Source organism: Euphorbia lathyris, chromosome 7, assembly GCF_963576675.1.
Source record: "Euphorbia lathyris chromosome 7, ddEupLath1.1, whole genome shotgun sequence".
In the NCBI taxonomy this organism is placed as follows: Eukaryota; Viridiplantae; Streptophyta; class Magnoliopsida; order Malpighiales; family Euphorbiaceae; genus Euphorbia; species Euphorbia lathyris.
In genome coordinates, this window is record NC_088916.1 from 39712606 (window position 1) to 39719648 (window position 7043).

The following is a 7043-nucleotide window of genomic DNA, read 5'->3' on the forward strand; positions in this document are numbered from 1 at the left end:
TGGGATTTATAAATACAAGTATTAGACGACTCGGTTTTATACGTTATTTAAGCGGTGAATACCTTGAGGTTGATATGGGGACCAACTATAAACTACTCCTAACTACGTATGAGGCGAATTTATATAACAAAACTCTATGAAGTGATATGGATGCGATAAGTTATAACTATGACAAATAATGACTTCTAATGTTGATACGGTTGATGGTTTGCTCTTGCAAAGACGACTACGTGTAGTGTAACCGACCCATGAAGTACTTAGACTACGTGGTTCCTAGTCAAGGCGTGTCTATTGCTTGGGACCAGAAATTAGGGCCCGTAAGTTCCGTGGCTTGTCAATTCCTACAGTTTCCGATTTGTCACTTCCGGTAAGGCAACACCTATATGAATCCCTAAAGATAGCCCGAATGGCGTCAAAAATCGCGTTCTCCTACACAATAATCAATTATGAATATCAAAACAAGTAACAAACATCAACACATATATAGAAAAGAAGATTATGAATCATAAATTATAAATATGGAGAATGTAAATATGAATTACAACCAAGCCTAGTACATATGATGAGTTCAAGCTAATTAGCAAGTAAAAAGGGAAGAATCCACCCTCGGAACTAGCTAACCGGACTCAAAAGCCGTCTCTTAGGACTTGGATGGTGGAGCTTTCGAGCTTGGTGCATGGAAGTGGAGCGGGACTTTGATGGAATGCCGGGATCAACGAACAAGCTCTCAAGATGGAAGAGTTTGGCTATATAAAGCCTAAAAACAAAATCTAAACTACAAATGACAATAATTACAAGATGTAAGGAGTCTAATGTGTATGATCTCCCCTTGGTTGAGTGCTAGTCACTCTTATTTATAAATCAAGGTAGGGGCAAGATTGTAATTCCACAAGGTGCAAGCATGGAGGAACATCATTTTGTGCAGAAATCCCATAATACGCCCCGCGTATGGTGGTGTACGCCCTGCGTGTGTGCCTATTCCGTCAGAAATCTCCTGCATGTGGACCAATTCCAGATTTTGTTGTCTCAAACACGCCCCGCGTAGATTGGGATACGCCTCAAGTGTTTGAGTCTCTGAGATTTTATTGCTTGAATTGAGCCTTTTACGCCGTGCGTAGCTGAAACACGCCCCGCGTGTTTGAGTCTCTGATCTTTTTGCGTTGAGTCTCTGATCTTTTTCCATACACGCGCCGCGTGTAAGGTGGTACGTCCCGCGTATTGATAGTTGACTCCGGGAGACCATGCAGTCTGACTTTCAGGATTAGGCAAATCATTTCTGACATGTGTCATACGCCCCGCGCAGGTTGGCATACGCCTCGCGTATGCTGACTAGATTCCACATGGTGCTTGCGGATAGGGCAATTATTTCTGACTCCATGTTTCACGCCCCGCGTGTGTAATGAGGCGTCTCGCGTATTTGAATGGATTTTTACTCCTTGCTCGTACCTGAAATACAAATCTCGAGAGCCGAGTTAGCTTGACGTTTTTATTTCCTAAATTAATCAAAAACAAGGGAAATTAACTGAAAGCATGGAATTTATTTTTATTTCGTTATTTTATTAAAACAATCTATTTTTGTAATTAAACTTATTTATTTTTTCTAAAATTAACCCGTAAATCATGCTAAAAGATAGGGGTAAAATACCCGTATCAAACCTCCTCGGACTTTAAAGTTTTACTTGTCCTCAAGTAAAAGAAATCGAAAGATAAGGGATTGAGATTATGAAGAAACAAACCGCCGGTCGGTTTTACCAAGTGCGTGATTTCAAAGTTAAAGTTTTATGCAAAGTTTTCGGTGAATACCCATGCAAACAATCGAGTGCCCAAAACTTATTTGAAACCTCCATGATCAAAATCAATAGGCAATATTAACGGGGGTTGATTATCTTTTGAGAACCCGATAGTACCTCACCAAGGGATTTCACTCTTACGCTCAAACTTTGGTGGGTCGGTGTTTTAGCACTCTTCTTTGCACTTACCCGAGATCACTTTGAGTTTGCATTTTCATCCGGGTTTTTCCTCCTATGTTATGGTTTAGACAATATTAAAAATGAACCCGGAGGGGGGTTGTAATGTGAGTGGCTTTTTAGTGGTTAATTTTTTAGAACTCGAGTTCAAATACCATTTTGATGATTGCACCGCATTTTATTTTGGCCTTAGCAAGTTCGTAAAATATAATTCGAAATTGCTCGGATGGAGCTTGAGAATGCCTTGTGCTCTTTATTGTGTTTTTCTTTTTCTTTTTGTTTTGAGAGCGGCACAAAAACGATCTCGAGAACTTGTGGTGCTTACTTATCAAGGCCTTGGCTTATTTCGGGTGCGAATTAATTTTGTTGATATTTAAACAAGAGGAAAAAAGGTTAATTGTTAAAAAGGGTGTTTAACAAGAAAAGTTGGTTAGTAGGCTCAAAGGGGTTTCCTAGAGGTTGATGAAAACGAGAGAAATAAATTAAGAAAGGAATTAGACTAAGTAGGTTCGTTTTATCATCTATTGCCATTTTAACCACAATAGGTGTACTTAACCCGGTATTAAGTGCAAACCCTATGAGTCGAGTGAAGTCAAAGCTCTCGAAAAATTGCGAAAGAATTAGAGTTCTCGTACGAACTCTTTTAGGCTCAAAATTACCTCACAAAAGTTCGGGTTTAAATTGAGTACTATCGAGTCTTCGCTAAACTTTCAAACATCCCGTTTTTATTGCCTTTTTAAACTTCATTATGGAGATGACATGCGGGTTAGGACTCAATGCTTTTGTTTAGTATAGACCTAGGCTTTGCATAAATTCTAGAACTTCAAAATTAAGACTAAAATTTCTTATTAAAACCGATTTTGTGTTCCGTCTTTTTATTTTAAGGATAAATAATGGAACTTTTATTTTATTTCCGAAGGGGAGGTAGCGTGTCGGAAAAATTTAAAAGAATCAATAAATTAGTTTAACTATTTTACTGTTTATTTGATTTTTTATTTATTTTTGTTTTTTGTTAGTGCAAAACAAACTGAAAGTGCGGGGTTGCACGACCCTCCGCGTTATTAAAATGACGCCTATTCCAAGGGCGTCGCAAAAGAAGAAAGAAACAAAAACAAAAATGAGACATGGAATTTAAAAATTAGGCTCTTCAAAGTTTGGGTCCTACGCGAGGCGTGCCCTAGGGGGCGCCCCGCGTAGGCGTTGCGTTTTGAGCTCTTTTTGGGCAGAGACTCAAATATGCGGGGCGCAGTAGGGGGCGCCCCGCGTGTTCGAGTTTCTGAACTTTTTATACAAAAACAAAGGGAATCACGCGGGGCGTAAAAGGGAGTACGCCCTGCGTGAAAGATGCTTTTAAGGCCGATTTTGGCCAGAAGCGTAGATGCGCGGGGCGTGATGCTGTGTACGCCCCGGGTAATATTTTTGGATTAGACTGGGATTTGTTTTTCGGTGATTTTATTTGAAGAGAGAAAAAAAAGAAAAGATAGTGCCTGCAAACGGATATGATGCATATATACAAAGGGTTCGAGAAATTCAAACCGATGCTACGTTTAGAGTCGGAGTAGCTCGACTTTCTTGTGAAGTGTGCATGCTTATGGTGTTTGGAGGAATGTGGTTTCACCATTTTGTGGAAGAGTGCCTCCGCAATAGATCTTCAGGCGGTGGCCGTTCACCCGATGGGTTTCATTATCGGAACCTTGGATGTCGACCGCTCCGGATGAGTGGGCATTGATAACGGTGTATGGTCCCGACCACCGACTTTTTAATTTTCCTGGGAACAGGCGGAGGCGAGAATTATAAAGGAGGACTTGATCCCCTTTGTTGAATTCCCTGATTTGCACGTGCTTGTCGTGCCATTTCTTCGTACGTTCTTTGTAGATCTTGGCATTTTCGTATGAGCCGAGACGAAGTTTATCAAGGGTATTGATTTGGAGGAGACGTTGGTCCCTCGTGGCCTGCATATCAAAATTTAGAAATTTCAGAGCCCAATAGGCCTTATGTTCTAATTCTACCGGCAAATGACACGATTTCCCGAAAACTAAACGATAAGGAGACATCCCGATGGGTGTTTTAAATGCCGTGCGGTAGGCCCAAAGAGCATCGTTGAGCTTTAGGCTCCAGTCTTTCCTAGAGGCACTAACCGTTTTTCCAAGATTCATTTTAGTTCACGGTTAGAAACCTCGACCTGTCCACTTGTTTGCGGATGGTAGGGGGTGGAAACTCGGTGTGCAACCCCGTATTTATGCAATAGTTGATCGAATTGGCGGTTGCAAAAGTGGGAGCCCCCGCCGCTAATGATAGCTCGAGGGGTTCCAAACCGAGTAAAGATGTTCTTCTTTATGAATTTCCCTACTACCTTAGAGTCGTATGAGGGCAAGGCAACGGCCTCCACCCATTTGGAGACATAGTCAACTGCCACGAGAATGTAGGCGTTGTTATGCGACTTAGGGAAAGGTCCCATAAAGTCTATCCCCCAAACATCAAAAAGTTCACAGACTAGGATCCCTTGTTGGAGCATTTCATGTTTACAGGAGATATTCCCGCTCCGTTGACAAGCGTCACATGATTTGACGAAGTCTTGGAAATCCTTGGACAAGGTAGGCCAATAAAAACCACATTGTAGAACCTTTGCCATAGTCCGACTAGGGCCGAAGTGGCCCCCCGGCTCTTGGGTGTGACACGTATGCAACACATGATTTACCTCATCCTCCGGTATACACCTACGAATGACATTATCAGCACAAGATTTAAACAAGTAGGGCTCTTCCCAAAAATAGTTCTTAGCGTCATGAAAGAATTTCCTACGCTGCTCGTAAGTAAGATGCGGGAGAAGAATATTACCGGCTTTGTAGTTTGCCATATCGGCATACCAAGGTAAAGGTGTTATCGCATAGAGAGTTTCGTCGGGGAAGGTCTCCTTAATCTCCACAACTTCCGGAGATGTGGCTTGCCCGCTTTGTAACCGGGAAAGATGGTCGGCTACAACATTCTCCACTCCTTTTTTATCCCTGATTTCAATATCAAATTCTTGTAGGAGTAGAATCCACCGTATCAGTCATGGCTTGGCGTCCTGCTTAGTCATTAGGTACTTGAGAGCTGCGTGGTTAGTGTATACGACAATTTTGGATAATACGAGATATGATCTAAATTTATCGAAAGCAAAGACTACAACAAGCATCTCTTTTTCCATAATGGAGTAATTTTGTTGGGCCTCATTGAGCGTTTTGCTCGCATAATAAATAGGGCGGAAAATTTTATCCACCCGCTGGCCCAAACAAGCACCTACAGCCAAGTCACTCGCATCACACATAAGTTCAAAGGGAAGACTCCAATCGGGTTTCACCATGATGGGTGCATTAACTAGTTTTTCCTTTAGCGTATTAAATGCAAGCAAGCATTCGGAGGAAAAACTAAATTCTGCATCCTTTGCAAGGAGTTGGGTCAAGGGGGTTGCTATCTTAGAGAAATCTTTGATGAATCTCCTATAGAATCCCGCATGACCTAAAAAACTCCGAATCCCTTTAACATTGATTGGAGGGGGTAATTTCTCAATCACCTCAATCTTGGCCGGATCGACCGCGATTCCTTCCCCGGACACCTTGTGTCCCAAAACGATACAATCTTGAACCATAAACTGACACTTTTCCCAACTTAGAATGAGATTAGTGTCCTCGCAACGTTGAAGGACTTTATCAAGATTGCTCAAACAAATTTCAAAGGACGATCCAAAAACAGAAAAATCGTCCATGAAGACTTCCATGAAGTCCTCAATCATCTCGGAAAATATAGCCGCCATGCACCGCTGAAAGGTGGCGGGGGCGTTACAAAGCTCGAATGGCATCCGCCTATATGCAAATGTCCCATACGGACAAGTGAATGTTGTCTTTTCTTGATCCGAAGGGTCAACGGGGATTTGCATGTAGCCGGATAGACCATCTAGGGTACAAAAGAATTTATGTCCCGCCATTCTTTCCAACATTTGGTCAATGAATGGCAAGGGAAAATGATCTTTTCGGGTGGCTTCATTAAGTTTCCTATAATCAATACATACTCGCCATCCCGTTACTTTTCGTGTGGGAATTAATTCTCCCTGCTCATTTTCCGTCACCGTTGTGCCCCCCTTTTTGGGAACGCATTGGACCGGACTAACCCATGGACTATCAGAGATAGGAAAAATTATACATGTGTCGAGGAGTTTGATTACCTCGGCCTTCACTACCTCTTTCATATTGGGGTTAAGTCGTCGTTGCCGCTGCACGGAGGGCTTGACTTTATCCTCCATAAAGATGCGGTGTGTGCAAATGGTGGGGCTGATCCCTTTAATGTCGTGAATGGTCCATCCAAATGCGCCCTTGTGTTTTTGTAACACCACAATTAACGCTTCCTCCATTTCTGCTGTCAAGAGCGAAGATATAACAACCGGTAAGAAATTAGGAGGTTGCAAAAACACATATTTTAAATTAGGGGGCAAGGGTTTTAGTTCCAAAGTCGGAGGCTCCTCGAGAGAGGACTTCGGCTTTGCCTTGCTATCCCGATCCAAACCCTCGAACCGACTCCTTGCCAACAAACATCGTTCTATTTCGGAGGAGTATTCAAATGGCTTATTCAATGGCTCCTCATCCAAATGCTCGTTACCATCTATTTCCGAAGAGGTTCCCGCAGAGGACCTATCACAAAAATCCTCAACAAAAAGATCAATAGAGTCTACGGAATTTAAAAAATTACAGTCCTCCATGGTGTTAGATGGGAATTTCATGGAGTTATACACGTTAAACTCTACCTCTTCGTCTTGCAATCGTAGGATAAGCTTACCTTCGTGGACATCAATGAGAGTCCTACCTGTTGCAAGAAATGGTCGTCCTAGGAGGATTGGTACCGAATCGTCTTCCGCCATGTCGAGCACTACAAAATCGGCGGGGAAAATGAACTTGTCCACTTTCACTAAGACATCCTCCACAACTCCTTTTGGCCGGGCAATGGATCTGTCGGCCAACTGGAGCGTCATATTGGTAGGCTTTGGTTCTCCCAAGCCGAGCTTTCTAAACACAGATAAAGGCATTAGATTGATACTAGCACCCA